At 31.9% G+C, this 23096-nt stretch overlaps 1 pseudogene; it reads right to left on the reverse strand.

The window, feature by feature from the left end:
• Nucleotides 1-819: 819 nt before the first annotated feature.
• LOC131842152 (uncharacterized) lies at nt 820-22703 on the reverse strand (annotated as a pseudogene).
• Nucleotides 22704-23096: the final 393 nt, after the last annotated feature.

The following is a 23096-nucleotide window of genomic DNA, read 5'->3' on the forward strand; positions in this document are numbered from 1 at the left end:
TTATATTTCAACTAAATAGTTTAGGATACACATTTTTGTGCTACATAATATTTTCATATTGAGCGTCACAATATTATACAACAATATACCTAATAACAGCAAATACACATACTTTATAATTTTATATATTGCGAGAAATGCTTGGTTATAGCACATTTTTAACACACAGCGTTATAAACCTATAATATATGTATTTTCTTTATTGCCGTTAAACGGGAAGACGGCAAGGGAAGAATAAAAGTATGCACAAAATGGAGAAAAGGTAATAAATTACCGTAGAATTAGCAGATTGAAATTTGAAACTTCACTAGCTTCAGAATTATTATATGTACGTTATTCACACATCAAGAGTTTTAATTTCAATACTTTGACATTGGCGATATCTTTTTTAGTCTAACTCAGTTTAGAATTTAGTTGGTACTCAGTTTCACCGAATTTAAATTTTTCTAATGTTTCAAAATTATAAACTCAATAAGAAAATACATGATATTAAAATATATTAAATTATAAAAATATTGTGAGGATCCTCGCAACAATAATATTATCTAATATTCTCTCTTTGGCTTAATACTTATAAACATTAGACAAATCGATTAATCTTGAATAATGATGCTTATCAATAAATATTCCTTAATTCCCGCCTATTTTTTTTCAATTTTAAATTTATGTTTCAAATTTATTCAAAGATGCGGGAAACGGATTAAACGATTACAATATTCAAACCATATCAGCAATTCTATGTGTGTTATAGTTAAATGTTTTTGTTGGCCTACCGTCTTGAGTACTATTTCTGGTGATTTATTTTGTTATAACAATTTAATTATGTTAATATATTTTCGTCTTTCGCAAGAATTATTTCGATGTTTTGACTTCAGTATTTACGAGGCGAAAGCACTCCAGGTTCTCACCTTGAAAAAAAATCCAGATAAAGTCAAAACAGATATCGCGAAAGATAAAAAAAGGTCAAAAACATTCCGTTACATAATTATAAAATAATTTATATAAAAATGAACACAAGCTTAAAAAGAAAAGATTCAAGGTAACTCCAACACCATGACTGAAAGGGAATCGTGGGGCGGTGCCACTTTAAAGATCGGAGTGCCGGTATCATCGCAATACTCGCAGTAACGAATTTTATGTAAAACTCGTAGACCAAGACTGCTGCAGATACGCTGTGAGAATGCTCCTGTAGCGTCAACTTTGAAAAGCTGCAATTGAAAATTATTATTAAGTCAATGGGAATATTTCAGCTATGTAGAGAGAATCATGACATGGATATTTCAGAGTATACCTACATTTCATGACAAGAAAGATTATCACAGACATAGAATTGTGACGAATGCGTTATGCGCTGTTACTCCTGAGAACTAAAAGGATGTGCCAAAATGTGCTCAAATTCTATTATTGCCTAATAAGAAACTGCTTTGTTTGCCCCAACAGCAACAGTTAGAGTCTCTTTAAATTTGGTATCTCGTTTAGAATTTGAATCCTGAGCAATGTTTATTACTTACTTCAAGTAAATTGTATTTGTTTCTGATTATGATTTTTTTTAATCTCCTATACAAAATTCTTGTGTCACAGTATGTAGGATTGTACACACTCTCCGAAACAGCTTAACAGATTTTGATGAAATTTTATATGTATAGTCGATACGTCTGAGAATAGTTTGTTAACTATTTTTATACCACACACTCCTAAATTTGTACCTTTCTACCACCAACCTCTATTTTTTAATAGCGATATTAATTTATAAGTCAGAACAACGTTTGTGGCTCAACTAGTCTTCATTTAAAATTTCGTATGTACTTACTTACTACATTATTTAAATAAAATTTGCGTAACCCACCTTGAATCTTTGATCTTTAGCTATTTCAATACTTCTTTTCATGAGCTCTTTAGCTAATCCCCTACCGCGAGCATGATCGGATACAGATATGATCCTGCACTCCAGGATACGTTTAACATTGAAGGTAGCGAACAGGTCCAAATCTCGGCTTACTGTGTACAGGATCGTAAAGATTTTATTGTATTTCTCGTCGGAAGACTGTTGGATCTTTTCAATAGATTGCTCGATGTCACCTGGTCATAATATACCGTTCAGCGCAACACCTAATACCTGTAATATACGATTTTATTTTTTATTTTTAAGATATCAAACAGTTGGAAACTACGCGCAAAAATATTCGATTCATTATTTTCATTTCATTATCTAAACGATATTTTAAATTCGAAAAGGACCTACTAGGTTCCTACCTATGTACATAATATAATGCTCTAAACACATATATATATATAAATATCCCCTTGGGCACTTTGTGGCTCAGACGTGCCGTATAGGTAGTTTTTTGTTGATCCTTTTTCACTTGTTGATCCGGAGGCCTTTTGTTGATCTAATGCCAGATGACCATATATAAATGTTGATCCGTTTTGAGCCACAACTGTCACGACGAGTAATAATAATAATTAAGCGATTTATACACGATTTTATACAAATCCACCTTTTTGGCATACGAGCAGTTCTTGATCCAATTCAAACGGGCCAATCAGGGTGCAGCATTTGCCAAGGGCTTCCTCATTGGCACGTTTGGGATACTACATTATGGCTACAGTAACTTAATAATGTCTAGCTAGTATTTCAAAAATAATAGTCTACCTAATCTAAATATTTATAGAAATCAGTCTGGAGTAACGTGACTCCAGATCAAACCTCAATACTTGTTATTTTTTGGATGGGAATCTTTTCTTTTGTAACAACGTTACTGAGCGAATAAAGAGAAGACGCAACGGCGGATCCAGGGGGAGCGTCATGGAGGTCATGGGAGTCATGGGGGAGTCATGACGCCCCCCCCCTTAGCCCAGAACTTAGGTAGACCACTAATTGAACTAAAAAATAATGAAACAGCAAATTTTTTTGCACGATCGGAGTGTTGGTGCAGTAGTATTAATTATAATTAAACATTGTTACTTAAAACATAACAGTTAAAGTACTATAACACTAAAAGCAAAATAGGTATTTTCAAAATAAATTACCCTTTGAGTTTTTGTTCAAACCTCAGATATTATATTTATTTTAGGTATATCAATCAATACATAGTATAGCATAGTACAGTTTGTCTGTCTGTCTGTTTGTTCCGGCTAATCTCTGAAATAGCTGGACCGATTTTGACGGGACTTTTTTTGGCAAGTAGCTGATGTAATAAGGAGTAACTTACGCTACTGTTATTTTAGAAAAATAAAATAAAAAATGAATGAATAAGAAATGAATATATATAAGGTACATATACCAAAATAACTATTTTTATAATTTTAGTCTGTCTGTCTGTCTGTCTGTTTGTTCCGGCTAATCTCTGAAATGGCTGGACCGATTTTGACGGTACTTTTTTTTGGCAGGTAGCTGATTTATAAGGAGTAACTTAGGTTACTTTTATTTTAGAAAAATAAAGTTAAATTCCACGCGGACGAAGTCGCGGGAACACCTTGTTTTTAATAAAAACATCTTTTTTGTGGTACTTGAGAATGTTGAAGCCTGTTGTTTGTAATATTGAAATAACCGTTTTTTACTACTTGCATATGAATATAAATACGGTACATACACCAAAATAACATATTTTACAATTTTTGTCTGTCTGTCTGTTTGTTCCGGCTAATCTCTGAAATGGCTGGACCGATTTTGACGGGACTTTTTTTGGCAGGTAGCTGATGTAATAAGGAGTAACTTAGGCTACTTTTATTTTAGAAAAATAAAGTTAAAAACCACGTGGACGAAGTCGCGGGAACAGCTAGTGTATAATATATTAGAGATACCTACGTGTTTTTTTATTGATGACTAGCTGTACACGGGATTTCGTCCGTGTTGAATTTAACTTTATTTTTCTAAAATATAAGAAGTTAAATTCCACGCGGACGAAGTCGCGTGTACAGCTAGTTGTCGGTAGTCTAGCGATTTAGCTAGCACACTGCTTTGATTCCTGCTTGGTGGTCGAGGGTTCGATTCCTCGCACGCTGCAAACATTTGTATTCATGAGTATGATTGTTTGTAACGGTCTGGGTGTTTTCTATGTATAGATAATATATATGTATTTACGAAAAAAAATCTTTGTATTTATATCAGTACCCATAACATAATCTTCAGCTAGCTTAACTTGGGTCTAGATGAAGCTGTGTGAATTGTCCTGAGCTTACTATTATTACTATAATAAATCTTTTCAAATCAGCCGATGTTTATTTTTGCCATAATACGTGCTGTTACCATGTGATAATATTACGTACGTACTTATTAAACTATTAACTTATTATTAAATTATTAACTATTTATACTGTTTTAAATGTGATGCGTTCATTATTTATATTTCCTTTGAATTAAAGACAAATGTATATATATATATATATTTATATACACTTGCACACTTAGTTGATCCAGCCACGATCCGTAGATATTGCTGATCCACTGTCTCTCTCTTTCTATCACTATCTTTGTATTCTAATATGCGATGTTGCCGTTCCGGCCGAGACCATGCGTTGTTGCCAAATGTATTCGTCGATAGTAGTAGATACTTATACTCGATATATATTTTTTCAACAATTTCCTGCAATAGTGAATCCGTATCGGCATTTTTTTTAAATGCACAAAGATTTTTTGGCTCTGAATATATTTAAAAATCATTTACTTGTGTGTTGATGAATTTATATACTAGTACATGAAGTACCTAATACTTGTTTTGATTTGAATAGGTAGCGATATTATGAATTTATTATACGTAATCTAAAGATTTTGACGAAATAAAAGTAATTAGTTATCTGTTAACCTTGACTTCATGCTGGCACCAGTATTATCAGATGATGAACATACTCTTCGAAAACTTACAGCAGAAATATCGTGTTTGGACTCATTAGATAGGTCTCGATGAATAGAGTTTAAAAAACTTAAAATAAATGGTACATTAGAAATAATGTATAAAAACCCCTTACGTAAAATTCAACCACTTTAAACTTAATAATAATAATAATTAGGAAAAGAGAAAAGCTATACATGCACTGAAAGTAATTGATGCCTTCCACACAATATTTTCAGTATTAAACAACTCTGTTTGTTCAGTAAAAGTGTAAATACACTGGTAACCTTTAATCATATTTTATATGCAAACATTACATATACAAACACTAAAGTTTTATTTCAGAATAGCCAGTAGTTTTCAAGAAATAAGTCTTTGAAATTGTACGTGTAACTTATATATATACCTACTAGTTTTTTCACCATAACAAACAACACCAATATGGCCTAGTTAGTAGTTTACCTGTGTACCAATTAATAATAATAGTAATCTCAGGACAATTCATACAGCTTCATCTAGACCCAAGTTAAGCTAGCTGAAGATTATGTTATGGGTACTGATATAAATACAAAGATTTTTTTCGTAAATACATATATATTATCTATACATAGAAAACACCCAGACCGTTACAAACAATTTAATAATAAGTTAATAGTTTAATAAGTACGTACGTAATATTATCACATGGTAACAGCACGTATTATGGCAAAAATAAACATCGGCTGATTTGAAAAGATTTATTATAGTAATAATAGTAATCTCAGGACAATTCACACAGCTTCATCTAGACCCAAGTTAAGCTAGCTGAAGATTATGTTATGGGTACTGATATAAATACAAAGATTTTTTTTCGTAAATACATATATATTATCTATACATAGAAAACACCCAGACCGTTACAAACAATCATACTCATGAATACAAATGTTTGCAGCGTGCGAGGAATCGAACCCTCGACCACCAAGCAGGAATCAAAGCAGTGTGCTAGCTAAATCGCTAGACTACCGACAACTAGCTGTACACGCGACTTCGTCCGCGTGGAATTTAACTTCTTATATTTTAGAAAAATAAAGTTAAATTCAACACGGACGAAATCCCGTGTACAGCTAGTCATCAATAAAAAAACACGTAGGTATCTCTAATATATTATACACTAGCTGTTCCCGCGACTTCGTCCACGTGGTTTTTAACTTTATTTTTCTAAAATAAAAGTAGCCTAAGTTACTCCTTATTACATCAGCTACCTGCCAAAAAAAGTCCCGTCAAAATCGGTCCAGCCATTTCAGAGATTAGCCGGAACAAACAGACAGACAGACAAAAATTGTAAAATATGTTATTTTGGTGTATGTACCGTATTTATATTCATATGCAAGTAGTAAAAAACGGTTATTTCAATATTACAAACAACAGGCTTCAACATTCTCAAGTACCACAAAAAAGATGTTTTTTTATCAAATAAACAGTTTTTATTAAAAACAAGCTGTCCCCGCGACTTCGTCCGCGTGGAATTAAATTTATTTTTCTAAAATAAAAGTAGCCTAAGTTACTCCTTATAAATCAGCTATCTGCCAAAAAAAGTACCGTCAAAATCGGTCCAGCCATTTCAGAGATTAGCCGGAACAAACAGACCGACAGACAGACAGACAAAAATTATAAAAATTGTTATTTTGGTATATGTACCTTATATATATTCATATGCATGTAGTAAAAAACGGTTTTTTCTATATTACAAACAGACACTCCAATTTTTATTAAATGTATAGATGTATAGATTATTATTTATTTATTTATTTATTCATCCAAAATAATACAAATTGTGTAGGATAACGTAATAGTAACATTACAGTAAAATTTTGTCAACAACATAATAGCAACTTAAACATTAAATCTCGGTATATCTATAGACTAGTTGGCCCCAGCGACTTCGTCCGCGTGAAATTTTATTTTATTTTTCTAAAATAACAGTAGCGTAAGTTACTCCTTATTACATCAGCTACTTGCCAAAAAAAGTCCCGTCAAAATCGGTCCAGCTATTTCAGAGATTAGCCGGAACAAACAGACAGACAGACAGACAAAACTTGTAAAATATGTTATTTTGGTGTATGTACCGTATTTATATTCATATGCAAGTAGTAAAAAACGGTTATTTCAATATTACAAACAGACACTCCAATTTTATTTACATGTATAGATGTATAGATTAAAAAAAAAGTAACAGTCACAAGGCTAGTCGTATGCCTAATATATATAATAATGTAATAAATTCATTTAAACAGAAATTGCGGGAACATTATTTAAATTTCTAACTTTTTTACTGTCCTTCTCCTTTTTTCACATCTTTCTGATATATCCCTATAGTTCTGTCTATATTTTCTGTTTTTCTTACTTTCAATTTGAGACTGTACTTATAATTTGATTATCGGATCATTATGTATTTACTTATACAATTATGGGTTATATATTTATGTATGTATATTGTTATTTTTTTATAAAAATTTATATTTTTGCTTTGTATTTATATATCTTTTTTTGACATTTCTTATTTGCACTCATAGTTGCCTGGTAATTAACGCGGCAAGATATTACGTCCACCACATGTACAAATTTTTTTGTGCATTAAAGTTAAATAAATAAATAAAAATACACTACTGTTTAATGAAAATGCGTATTGTCTAGTGCTTTGAGATGTATCAATATAAGGTCAACAAAAAAGTCCGTGATGGTATATGTCTATCTCTTAAGGATTACCAACAATAACCATTTTTTATCTTTTACATTTTACGGGAATTTTTTTTATCGTATGTTTCCCTTAAAATCATGTAAACTATGTTATTACGTCATAATCTAAAGAAATAATAATATTTTATAGTGAAATATCCACTATAAAATACTAAAAAATAGCAATGTAATTCATTACGCGCGAATCAGCTGTTATAAGGTCAAAGGTCAGTGCACCCCGCGTATTTGATAAATAGTGCTTCTCTGGATGTCTTTAAGAGAAAATGGCAGTATGTACGTGTATATGTACAAGTCCTTAAGTGTTAAGTTTTTCAAATGTACAATAAAGAATAAATATTTTTAAGTACAGTACTTACGTACATTAATATAATACCTACTTTTTACTTGTATCTATTGTTATCAAAATTAAATTATAAGTTCTTAACTTGACCACGACTATGTGACCCTCTCTTGGCGCCAAAACGAGTGAAAAAATGAACAGCATATGACGACGACGCAGTACCTATAGAGTGGAGCAACTGCTTATTCAGTTTTATTCAACTATTTAGTTCATAATTGATAGACCGTTACGGTATCAGAGCCAAAAAGTCTTCTTTCTTTATTTATGTACTGTTAGATGCGACAGCGACTTTGTTTTATACTACACTATGTAATGATTGATATACCTAAAATATCTGAGGTTTGGACAAAAATTCAAAAGGTACTTTATTTTGAAAAAGTATTTTGAAAATACCTATTTTGCATTTAGTATTTGAAATACAAAACACAAAACTATTTTTGTTTTTAGAGTGACATTTCTATGAATTCACTGTCGATAGCGAGCGGTGCGATGGAAAAAGATAACTGTTTATAAAAAATATAATAAATAGCCCTGGACAATTAACACAGACTGATACTGAACTGATATAAATAGATATTTTTATTTTGTAAATACATATAAAACACCCAGACCGATGAAAACAATCGATGACCGATGAGTACAAATGTTTGCACCTTGCGAGGAATCGAACCCGCGACCATCGGATGTAAAGCGGTGTGACCACCGAGGCAGTCGAAATATATGAATAATCTTATGAATTTAATTTATTCTAATTTGTTTGTGTGCGCGGGGTGCGGTGTACGGTGCTCCCCCCTGCCTCCACCGTTGCTGGAGCTTGCATGTATGGAGCATTGCGAATATAAAATATCTAGAGTAGTAAATTAATAAATTAATAATTGATAGACCGTTACGGTATCTATATATATTCGGATTAAAATAAGTATCGCAGTAAGGACCAGTATATAAAGTGATCAACACAATTAATTGATTTTTGAAATATATATACAGAGCCAAAAAGTCGTTGTGTATTCAAAAAATATCTAATTTGTTTGTGTGCGCGGGGTGCGGTGTACGGTGCTCCCCCCTGCAACGGTGGAGTTACTATGTATGGAGCATTGCGAATATAAAATATCTAGATTAGTAAATTAATAAATTAATAATTGATAGACCGTTACGGTATCTATATATATTCGGATGAAAATAAGTATCGCAGTAAGGACGAGTATATAAAGTGATCAACATAATTAATTGATTTTTGAAATATATTCAGAGCCAAAAAGTCTTTGTGTATACCAAAAATTTAGCCGTTCGGAGCCAGTCATGCACGAATTATTAGTAAAAAATGTGTCGAGTATATCGTACTATAGACGAATATATATGGCCACTTCGCAAAATAGAATGCGACGTTGCCATACCGCCTGAGATAGACGCGATAGGAGTCAAGTTATTCAGTGCAAAAGGTGGAATCAGCAAGTGTTTGGCTTGTGGCGTGATCAACAAAGTGCCCACAGAGGTGTTTATATATATATATATATATATATATATATATATATATATATAAATATCCCCTTGGGCACTTTGTGGCTCAGACGTGCCGTATAGGTAGTTTTTTGTTGATCCTTTTTCACTTGTTGATCCGGAGGCCTTTTGTTGATCTAATGCCAGATGACCATATGTAAATGTTGCTCCGTTTTGAGCCACAACTGTCACGACGAGTAATAATAATAATTAAGTGATTTATACACGATTTTATACAAATCCACCTTTTTGGCATACGAGCACTTCTTGATCCAATTCAAACGGGCCAATCAGGGTGCAGCATTTGCCAAGGGCTTCCTCATTGGCACGTTTGGGCTACTACATTATGGCTACAGTAACTTAATAATGTCTAGCTAGTATTTCAAGAATAATAGTCTATCTAATCTAAATATTTATAGAAATCAGTCTGGAGTAACGTGACTCCAGATCAAACCTCAATACTTGTTATTTTTTGGATGGGAAACTTTTCTTTTGTAACAACGTTACTGAGCGAATAAAGAGAAGACGCAACGGCGGATCCAGGGGGGAGCGTCATGGAGGTCATGGGAGTCATGGGGGCGTCATGACTCCCCCCCCCCCCCCCTTAGCCCAGAACTTAGGTAGACCACTAATTGAACTAAAAAATAATGAAACAGCAAATTTTTTTGCACGATCGGAGTGTTGGTGCAGTAGTATTAATTATAATTCAACATTGTTACTTAAAACATAACAGTTAAAGTACTATAACACTAAAAGCAAAATAGGTATTTTCAAAATACTTTTTCAAAATAAATTACCCTTTGAGTTTTTGTCCAAACCTCAGATATTTTATTTATTTTAGGTATATCAATCAATACATAGTATAGCATAGTACAGTCTGTCTGTCTGTCTGTTTGTTCCGGCTAATCTCTGAAATAGCTGGACCGATTTTGACGGGACTTTTTTTGGCAAGTAGCTGATGTAATAAGGAGTAACTTACGCTACTGTTATTTTAGAAAAATAAAATAAAATTTCACGCGGACGAAGTCGCTGGGGCCAGCTAGTCTATAGATATACCGAGATTTAATGTTCAAGTTGCTATTATGTTATTGACAAAATTTTACTGTAATGTTTACTACATGCATATGAATATATATAAGGTACATATACCAAAATAACTATTTTTATAATTTTAGTCTGTCTGTCTGTCGGTCTGTTTGTTCCGGCTAATCTCTGAAATGGCTGGACCGATTTTGACGGTACTTTTTTTTGGCAGGTAGCTGATTTATAAGGAGTAACTTAGGTTACTTTTATTTTAGAAAAATAAAGTTAAATTCCACGCGGACGAAGTCGCGGGAACACCTTGTTTTTAATAAAAACATCTTTTTTGTGGTACTTGAGAATGTTGAAGCCTGTTGTTTGTAATATTGAAATAACCGTTTTTTACTACTTGCATATGAATATAAATACGGTACATACACCAAAATAACATATTTTACAATTTTTGTCTGTCTGTCTGTTTGTTCCGGCTAATCTCTGAAATGGCTGGACTGATTTTGACGGGACTTTTTTTGGCAGGTAGCTGATGTAATAAGGAGTAACTTAGGCTACTTTTATTTTAGAAAAATAAAGTTAAAAACCACGTGGACGAAGTCGCGGGAACAGCTAGTGTATAATATATTAGAGATACCTACGTGTTTTTTTATTGATGACTAGCTGTACACGGGATTTCGTCCGTGTTGAATTTAACTTTATTTTTCTAAAATATAAGAAGTTAAATTCCACGCGGACGAAGTCGCGTGTACAGCTAGTTGTCGGTAGTCTAGCGATTTAGCTAGCACACTGCTTTGATTCCTGCTTGGTGGTCGAGGGTTCGATTCCTCGCACGCTGCAAACATTTGTATTCATGAGTATGATTGTTTGTAACGGTCTGGGTGTTTTCTATGTATAGATAATATATATGTATTTACGAAAAAAAATCTTTGTATTTATATCAGTACCCATAACATAATCTTCAGCTAGCTTAACTTGGGTCTAGATGAAGCTGTGTGAATTGTCCTGAGATTACTATTATTACTATAATAAATCTTTTCAAATCAGCCGATGTTTATTTTTGCCATAATACGTGCTGTTACCATGTGATAATATTACGTACGTACTTATTAAACTATTAACTTATTATTAAATTATTAACTATTTATACTGTTTTAAATGTGATGCGTTCATTATTTATATTTCCTTTGAATTAAAGACAAATGTATATATATATATATATTTATATACACTTGCACACTTAGTTGATCCAGCCACGATCCGTAGATATTGCTGATCCACTGTCTCTCTCTTTCTATCACTATCTTTGTATTCTAATATGCGATGTTGCCGTTCCGGCCGAGACCATGCGTTGTTGCCAAATGTATTCGTCGATAGTAGTAGATACTTATACTCGATATATATTTTTTCAACAATTTCCTGCAATAGTGAATCCGTATCGGCATTTTTTTTAAACGCACAAAGATTTTTTGGCTCTGAATATATTTAAAAATCATTTACTTGTGTGTTGATGAATTTATATACTAGTACATGAAGTACCTAATACTTGTTTTGATTTGAATAGGTAGCGATATTATGAATTTATTATACGTAATCTAAAGATTTTGACGAAATAAAAGTAATTAGTTATCTGTTAACCTTGACTTCATGCTGGCACCAGTATTATCAGATGATGAACATACTCTTCGAAAACTTACAGCAGAAATATCGTGTTTGGACTCATTAGATAGGTCTCGATGAATAGAGTTTAAAAAACTTAAAATAAATGGTAAATTAGAAATAATGTATAAAAACCCCTTACGTAAAATTCAACCACTTTAAACTTAATAATAATAATAATTAGGAAAAGAGAAAAGCTATACATGCACTGAAAGTAATTGATGCCTTCCACACAATATTTTCAGTATTAAACAACTCTGTTTGTTCAGTAAAAGTGTAAATACACTGGTAACCTTTAATCATATTTTATATGCAAACATTACATATACAAACACTAAAGTTTTATTTCAGAATAGCCAGTAGTTTTCAAGAAATAAGTCTTTGAAATTGTACGTGTAACTTATATATATACCTACTAGTTTTTTCACCATAACAAACAACACCAATATGACCTAGTTAGTAGTTTACCTGTGTACCAATTAATAATAATAGTAATCTCAGGACAATTCATACAGCTTCATCTAGACCCAAGTTAAGCTAGCTGAAGATTATGTTATGGGTACTGATATAAATACAAAGATTTTTTTCGTAAATACATATATATTATCTATACATAGAAAACACCCAGACCGTTACAAACAATTTAATAATAAGTTAATAGTTTAATAAGTACGTACGTAATATTATCACATGGTAACAGCACGTATTATGGCAAAAATAAACATCGGCTGATTTGAAAAGATTTATTATAGTAATAATAGTAATCTCAGGACAATTCACACAGCTTCATCTAGACCCAAGTTAAGCTAGCTGAAGATTATGTTATGGGTACTGATATAAATACAAAGATTTTTTTTCGTAAATACATATATATTATCTATACATAGAAAACACCCAGACCGTTACAAACAATCATACTCATGAATACAAATGTTTGTAGCGTGCGAGGAATCGAACCCTCGACCACCAAGCAGGAATCAAAGCAGTGTGCTAGCTAAATCGCTAGACTACCGACAACTAGCTGTACACGCGACTTCGTCCGCGTGGAATTTAACTTCTTATATTTTAGAAAAATAAAGTTAAATTCAACACGGACGAAATCCCGTGTACAGCTAGTCATCAATAAAAAAACACGTAGGTATCTCTAATATATTATACACTAGCTGTTCCCGCGACTTCGTCCACGTGGTTTTTAACTTTATTTTTCTAAAATAAAAGTAGCCTAAGTTACTCCTTATTACATCAGCTACCTGCCAAAAAAAGTCCCGTCAAAATCGGTCCAGCCATTTCAGAGATTAGCCGGAACAAACAGACCGACGGACAAAAATTGTAAAATATGTTATTTTGGTGTATGTACCGTATTTATATTCATATGCAAGTAGTAAAAAACGGTTATTTCAATATTACAAACAACAGGCTTCAACATTCTCAAGTACCACAAAAAAGATGTTTTTTTATCAAATAAACAGTTTTTATTAAAAACAAGCTGTTCCCGCGACTTCGTCCACGTGGAATTAACTTTATTTTTCTAAAATAAAAGTAGCCTAAGTTACTCCTTATAAATCAGCTACCTGCCAAAAAAAGTACCGTCAAAATCGGTCCAGCCATTTCAGAGATTAGCCGGAACAAACAGACCGACAGACAGACAGACAAAAATTATAAAAATTGTTATTTTGGTATATGTATCTTATTTATATTCATATGCATGTAGTAAAAAACGGTTTTTTCTATATTACAAACAGACACTCCAATTTTTATTAAATGTATAGATGTATGGATTATTATTTATTTATTTATTTATTCATCCAAAATAATACAAATTGTGTAGGATAACGTAATAGTAACATTACAGTAAAATTTTGTCAACAACATAATAGCAACTTAAATATTAAATCTCGGTATATCTATAGACTAGCTGGCCCCAGCGACTTCGTCCGCGTGAAATTTTATTTTATTTTTCTAAAATAACAGTAGCGTAAGTTACTCCTTATTACATCAGCTACTTGCCAAAAAAAGTCCCGTCAAAATCGGTCCAGCTATTTCAGAGATTAGCCGGACCAAACAGACAGACAGACAGACAGACAAAACTTGTAAAATATGTTATTTTGGTGTATGTACCGTATTTATATTCATATGCAAGTAGTAAAAAACGGTTATTTCAATATTACAAACAGAAACTCCAATTTTATTTACATGTATAGATGTATACATTAAAAAAAAGTAACAGTCATAAGGCTAGTCGTATGCCTAATATATATAATAATGTAATAAATTCATTTAAACAGAAATTGCGGGGACATTATTTAAATTTGTAACTTTTTTACTGTCCTCCTTTTTTCACATCTTTCTGTTATATCCATATAGTTCTCTCTATATTTTCTGTTTTTCTTACTTTCAATTTGAGACTGTACTTATAATTTGATTATCAGATCATTATGTATTTACTTATATATAATATTTATACATTTATGGGTTATATTTACATATATATTTATGTATGTATACTGTTATTTTTTTATAGAAATGTATATTTTGCTTATCTTTATTATCTTTATAAATCTTTTTTTGACATTTCTTATTTATATTAGTGCACCGCCAATAATCTTTCGCTGCACCACTCATGGTTGCCTGGTAAATAACGCGGCAAAATATTAAGTCCGCCACATGTACAAATTTTTTTGTGCATTAAAGTTAAAGAAATAAAAAAATACAATACTGTTTAATGAAAATGCGTGTTGTCTACTGCTTTGAGATGTATCAAAATAAGGTCAACAAAAAAGTCCGTGATGTTTTATGTCTATCACTTAAGGATAACCAACAATAACCATTTTTTATCTTTTACATTTTACGGGATTTTTTTTTATCGTATGTTTCCCTTAAAATCATGTAAACTATGTTATTATGTCATAATCTAAAGAAATAATAATATTTTATAGTGACATATCCACTATAAAATACCAAAAAGTAGCAATGTAATTCGTTACGCGCGAATCAGGTGTTATAAGGTCAAAGGTCGGTGCACCCCGCGTATTTGATAAATAGTACTTCTCTGGATGTCTTTAAGAGAAAATGGCAGTATGTACGTGTATATGTACAAGTCCTTAAGTGTTAAGTTTTTCAAATGTACAATAAAGAATAAATATTTTTAAGTACAGTACTTACGTACATTAATATAATACCTACTATTTACTTGTATCTATTGTTATCAAAATTAAATTATAAGTTCTTAACTTGACCACGACTATGTGACCCTCTCTTGGCGCCAAAACGAGTGAAAAAATGAACAGCATACGACGACGACGCAGTACCTATAGAGTGGAGCAACTGCTTATTCAGTTTTATTCAACTATTTAGTCCCTCCACCGTTACAATGAATGGAGGCGGATATTACAATGTACGTAGCATTGCGAATATAAAATATCTAGATTAGGTATAATAAATTCATAATTCATAGGCCGTTACGGTATCAGAGCCAAAGTCTTCTTTCTTTGTTTATGTACTGTTAGATGCGACAGCGACTTTGTTTTTATATTACTATGTAATGATTGATATACCTAAAATAAATAAAATATCTGAGGTTTGGACAAAAATTCAAAAGGTACTTAATTTTTAAAAAGTATTTTGAAAATACCTATTTTGCATTTAGTATTTGAAATACAAAACACAAAACTATTTTTGTTTTTAGAGTGACATTTCTATGAATTCACTGTCGATAGCGAGCGGTGCGATGGAAAAAGATAACCGTTTATAAAAATATAATAAATAACCCTGGACAATTAACACAGACTGATACTGAACTGATATAAATAGATATTTTTATTTTGTAAATACATATATAATATACATATAAAACACCCAGACCGATGAAAACAATCGATGACCGATGAGTACAAATGTTTGCATCGTGCGAGAAATCGAACCCGCGACCATCGGATGTAAAGCGGTGTGACCACCGAGGCAGTCGAAATATATAAATAATCTTATGAATTTAATTTATTCTAATTTGTTTATGTGCGCGGGGTGCGGTGTACGGTGCTCCCCCTTGCCTCCACCGTTGCTGGAGCTTGCATGTATGGAGCATTGCGAATATAAAATATCTAGATTAGTAAATTCATAATTGATAGACCGTTACGGTATCTATATATATTCGGATTAAAATAAGTATCGCAGTAAGGACCAGTATATAAAGTGATCAACACAATTAACTGATTTTTGAAATATATATACAGAGCCAAAAAGTCTTTGTGTATTCAAAAAATATCTAATTTGTTTGAGTGCGCGGGGTGCGGTGTACGGTGCAGGGGGGACCCTGCCTCCACCGTTGCTGGAGCTTGCATGTATGGAGCATTGCGAATATAAAATATCTACATTAGTAAATTAATAAAGTCATAATTGATAGACCGTTACGGTATCTATATATTTTCGGATGAAAGTAAGTATCGCAGTAAGGACGAGTATATAAAGTGATCAACATAATTAATTGATTTTTGGAATATATTCAGAGCCAAAAAGTCTTTGTGTATACCAAAAATTTAGCCGTTCGGAGCCATTCAGTCACGAATTATTAGTAAAAAAAGTGTCGAGTATATCGTACTATCGACGAATATATATGGCCACATCGCAAAATAGAATGCGACGTTGCCATACCGCCTGAGATATACGCGATAGGAGTCAAGTTATTCAGTGCAAAAGGTGGAATCGGCAAGTGTTTAGGTTGTGGCGTGATCAACAAAGTGCCCAAAGAGGTGTTTATATATATATATATATATATAGTTAGATTATATTCAAAATCTGCATCTCGGTGGTATAGCGGTGTGGCATGCTGCCTTACTTTCTGATGGTCACGAGTTTGATTTCATAGCACGGTGTAAACGTTTGTACTCATGAATATGATTGTTTGTATTGGTATGGGTGTTTTCTATCTACCTATATTATGTATGTATTTATATTAGTTGTCTACTACTCATAAAATGAGCTCTGTTTGAGACTAGATGGTTTACTGACTGACTAGATTATTAGTAAGCCTGGACTATTGTTCAGGCTTACTAATAATAAATCGCATATTTTTTAATGACTTATTAAAATATTCTTCCGATGGTACAAACTAATCCTATTTAGTAGTTTAGTTTGTTGGGTTAAATTGATTGAAACAGATTATATTACACGAAGAAGCAACTACTGTCATCTGTCGGTGACGAACTCGATATAATAGGTAATTAAAATTGACGTGGCGTCATTTGCCATGTTAAGAAATAATTAGAATATTATCTAAACTGAAGTTTGAGATTGTGTTAGATATTACATATTATGTATTTATCATCTTATATAATCATATTTAATACCATTACGCTTTTACCATTTCATATCAAAATTCCGTACATAATTCCTATTTTGTTTGTCCTTGTACTTTCCGAGGTAAAAACTAACAAATACTATCAGATCAAATTTCAGCGCTATTCCACAACTTAACTATCCTGCTGTATGAATGAGTATGCAAGTGAAAATCACTTTCAGCGTTACCAGACACTTTAGAGACCTAAATAAAAAAAACATATACCATAGAGAAGCAATTGTACTGACGTACTTCTATCGTAAATGTAATTATATTATTAATAGACTATAGACAAATGTTATCAACAGATTACTTTCCTGCATGCTACCTTACCTTATCATTCTCTATAGCAGCAACAGACAACCCATCAGCCATGGTAGCCGCACACAGTCTTTCTAGTGCAGCATGCGCCTGTCCCCTCTCACATAGTGCCACCGCCTTATTGAGCGGCTCATCAGCGAAGAAACTGTCGCGAAGGTGCTGCAGCACAGCCTCGCTCATTTCCGGCGTTATAGTCACGTAGTACGTCATTCTGGAATAATATAACAATATAGACACTTTATAAACAATTGTCGTTGTATAGTAAAAAAAGAAAAAGTCGTATTTTTTTATCATATTTAGAAAACTTTCAATAAAACTTTTTTTCTGTTCAGCTTTTATTTTCCTTAAATGAGCCGTCCACAGCTTTTACACCAAAAACCATGTCAATTTAATCGATTGAAATCGTTTTCAAATTTATTTGAAGTTAAATGAAATTTCTTGTTTCATTATTTTAAATAATCACTGTTAAACCACATTTATAGTTTTATAGTGATGGTTTAACATAATTAATATATATTAACCCTAGACTAGTAATTTCTGACATACATTACACATAATATACAATTTATCAGTTGTATTTTTATAGATTAAGAATTTGTTTGTGAATACGAGTGTAACCTTTATTTATTCGTCAGACAGAAAGGCTTTTAGAAACTCGTAGGTCACACGTGCTCTTCCCACACATAATACCTACTCCATGCACCTAAATCAATACTGACTATGTACCGCGCAATTTGATAACCGATCTCTGTATATCATATTTTCTAAACTGATTATGCTGATTATATTATTTTGTATATATATACACTATTCAAAACTATGACTACAGAGTCATATATTTATGACCAGGTAGATACTGTTGATTACAAGTTTATATAATATTAACTATACTCGCGACTTCGTCTGCATGGAATTTAACAAAAAATAACTAGATAGTTTTTATAAAATAAAAAGAGCCTAAGTTACTCCTTATTACATCAACTGCCTGCCAATAAATGTCCCGTCAAAATGGGTCTAGCTATTTCAGAGATTAGACGAACAGACTGACGGACAGACAAAAATTGTAAAAAATGTTATTTTGGTGTATATATATGCATGTAGTAAAAAACGATTATTTCAATATTACAAACAGAGACTCCAATTTTATTTATAGGTATGTATAGATTTGAAACATTTTGAAATTCCTTTTTACTCACGACCCACCTGACGGTGAGCGGTAAGGATCGTATCAAGGTCAGAGTATCACCAACGTCGAATCAATATTCTCTTTTCCACTTATTTTATTATGAAGCCTAGAAAAATTCCCAATAAAGGAATTTCAGTTCACCGAAGGCGAACGAAATAAGAATAAGCGGCTATAGGGGGAGGTTTGATAGAGGTCGCGAAGGGTTCGCAGGGGTCAAGGTCTTATGGAGCCTATCAAGGAGCGAGATCCCATTAAAATGCGGGCGTAGTTAATAAAATAGATATATAATTGATATTTATGTAAAATGTAAAATAATAGATTAGAAATATTACTTACTGTTACTACAGATAAGATAATATTTACCTACTATTACGATGAGTATCTTACTACTAGTGCTTTACTGCTCAATTCATAGTTTTGAGATCGAATTTAGCCGACAGCAACAAAACTTTGTTCGTCAATTTGTGTAATAATAATAACCAAGGACAATTCACACAGCGCCATCTAGTTCCAATTTGAGCAGAGCTTGTGTTATTGGTACGATACAACAGAGAAAAATAGCCATAATTTTAAAGTCTAATTTTAAAAATATGAAATTTTTGAGGTAATTCTGTATAAGCTCTAGGTGTGTGAGAAAGTGTTCCACTTGTTTCCTATTACCATAACTACCTATAGATACTACCGTACATCATATCATAATCATCCCTTACAGAAACAAAAACCCTAAGTCCAAATTTGTATATACAAATACGTAGATAATAAACAGTCTTTCGTTGTAACCTACTTAAGGAACAATGTTTCTGGTATTCAACTGTTGTTTCATAGTAATCCATCTTATTGTACTATTATTAATTAATTTCACAACGGCTTGTTAACTACAAAGAATTTACCCGCTGCTTTGTATTCTGAAAGCCTTTGATCTTAAAGTACATATTTCGAAGTATAAGCACAAAGTCTTGTCTAAACTTACTGAATAATAAATGTATATTAAAGTGAAATATATATATTTGATAGGCATACTAGATTCCTATATGTAGGTACCAACTATAATATATACCATATTAGAACTATTTCAAAATGAAACTACTATTCCTTCTACTCAATCATATATTTTAAATCACAGAGAAAATATATAGTTTTCAATTGGACATGTCCTTTTCTACATAGTTACAGGATACTTTCTAAGCAGGCAATACCGTGCGATACAGGGGTATACAATAGCGTACAAAGCAAGCTGCTTGTCGGCTGAAATAGATGAAACTGAGGTACTCACACAGGGGACTTTTACTAAGTCTACCTATACCTCGTATGACTGGAGCAGGATCACTACAAAATTTATTAAACAAAAACAGGTTAATATTTTCTACTACATATATATTTTCCAAATGACGTTGTCTACACGTAAAAATATTCCTGTTTTTTTAAATAATTATGTAGAGATCCCGCTTCAGTCACACTTCGGTACGAAATCTATTTAATAATTGTAAATCAACATGTAAAGCACACTAAATTTCAGTAGCTCTAACTACACAGAGTTCTTTATCAAATTCCACGGATCAAAGATGAATAATGGTCGATAGGTAGATATATAGAACGTAGGGACCTATGAAAGAAATTCTTCGCAAATACAAGTTAGGGGAGGTCATTATTGAGGTTCGTGCGAGCAGGGGCAGGGAGATTCCTCCCGATCCCGGAGGATCCAAAGAGACAAGCAATATTGTCGACCATTAGTCGGTAATTTTTTTTGCTGCTCTAACAGGATTGGCCTTAATTGTAGACATTCAAGTTTGTAATAATTTTTGTCTATAATATATATTTTTTAGTACTCTAACAAACAAAAAAATTTGAATCATAATTTTAGATTAATTAGTAGAATAAAGCATATTATACAAAATGTCGATATATATTCGTTGTTACCTTCATTTTTATTTTTAATTGCTAGTATTTTGTCGCGTTTGTATAAATATATATATTTTAGCATACAATAAATCTAACAAACAAAAAAATCCAATAAATATAATCGTAGGAGAGCAAAAATATTGATATAAGTCACCCCAATTAGTAACTAAAAGTTTAAAGGAATTCAAATTTCTTAAATTTAATTCAATGCTGAAATTAGTATCAACAAGAGTAGTACTACAGTCTACGTGACCAACGCAGCGTTCAAACAATGGAATGTATATGCGATATGCAGAAAATGCAATAATAAATTAAATAGGAGACGCCATACTACATGTACATAGCCATATAACGGGAATATCCACGTCTTCTAGCTATATAAAATGGTATACAAGAATATTAAATTAAGTTAGAATACTTAATAATTAGATTTTATGCGAATAAATGCTTATTTTTATAACATTGTCGCTGTTATAATCTAAGAGGGGTGTCAAGTAAGAAAATATTGATATGAAATAACTACAAAAACGTCCTGTTAGTGTGATATACTGTATCGTGTATAACTATCCTGTACAAATTTTCGTTAAAAGAAAATTTAAGAGGCTAAAATTCTATCTGTATCATCATCATATATATAAAATTTTCTTTTAACGATATATATATACGCAAATATTATGTATCAAGAACCGTGATTTATTTCTCAAAATAGTAATCTAATAATAACCTTCATAAAATAAACTTTCAGTCCCCTTTCTTTTAAATAAAGTCGCTTTTATGGGAGTGGGCATTCAATTTTATTTTTTTTGATTGTAATTTGGATTTACCTAACTTTTAATGTATACTTTATTAGGAAACACTTATTGAATAAAGCTTGTAGGTATATGCAAAATATCTTGTAATGCATTTTTTATGAAACGCGTAGGGAAAGAGGAAAAAAATATGATATCCGCAAGAAGCCGAAAAGTCTATGTGATTAAAAAAATTGAGTTTAGATAACTTTCAACTACTGAGAACTTCAAAACGAAAGTTTGTTGTGCAAATTAAAAAAAATATATTGATACATTATCACGTAATTCAGAATGATTAAATTGAGTAAATTTTAAGTAGTATTTAATAGTTGGCATTAAAAAATTAAACCTTAAAAAATTACCCAATTTTATCATTCTTTTTTAAATATACTGGTTGTTTAAAAACATTAAATTGATACATTAAAAAAATTACAATGAATATGAAACAAAAAAAAAACAATTCTCAAATCTTAAAACACAACACTACAGTAAAAACGATTTATTGTAATAGCATCATAAATTTTTGTTTATAAAATCCACAGATTTCTACTATTCAATCTTTATTAGACATGTAGGTGCATATATGTACCTACATAGAAAATGTCATTGGATTGAAAGATAACTGCTTTATAAGTCAGTTAAATCCCGTTATATAAATAACAATGTATTATACATTTAACGAGCATGTTTATTAAATATTGAACAAAATACTACACTACTTTATTTAAATGATAACAGTGATGGGGTGGAAATATTCACCCCATGGCGCGATGTCTCACCCTTAAAGATTGTACGATGACCTACTCAAATCTACTTTATCTTTCGTGCGTGCAATGAACCTTTTAGCATTTTATATCAGCATCAACTGGTGAACAATAAGTACCAAAATCCATCAATCACTCAAATAGAGATGAAACCACATTCGGTAATATACGAAAATCAGGACCGGTTTCTAAGGCACATTTATAAATTGTAAATAAAATTATAGCTGACAGAAAAGCATTGAAAGCGGTTGTAGCTATACAAGTAATAGAGATGTTGAATGCTTGTAAGCTTACCTCGTACGCCGCCCACGGCTTTTCACTGCGCACTGATAACGGGCCGCCCTCGCCCTGTCCCGCACTCGTACCCCTAGTTTGCCAAAGAATATAAATAAAAGATAAATTCACGCAGAATGTCCACTTCGTATAAATTTGGATTAATGTTACTTGATACTAGACTCAATAGCAATAATAATTGTAGAGTAGATTTATAACGTATCGACCCATTCTGGCTTCACGTTTCTGAAATATTAACTTAATAGTCTTATGGGTGAAACATTTCTGACATCGACTAACTCAGTCTATCATTACAAAATGTCCTATTTACTATTGTATTATTAACTTATAAGCTTACTAATATCACAGTTAAGATAATATTGCATACTCATATTTTTGTATTTGGAAATACCCATTCGTAAACTTAGAACTAA

This window comes from Achroia grisella, unplaced genomic scaffold (genome assembly GCF_030625045.1).
Source record: "Achroia grisella isolate CSIRO2021 unplaced genomic scaffold, CSIRO_AGI_Agris_v1 utg2138, whole genome shotgun sequence".
NCBI lineage: Eukaryota > Metazoa > Arthropoda > Insecta > Lepidoptera > Pyralidae > Achroia > Achroia grisella.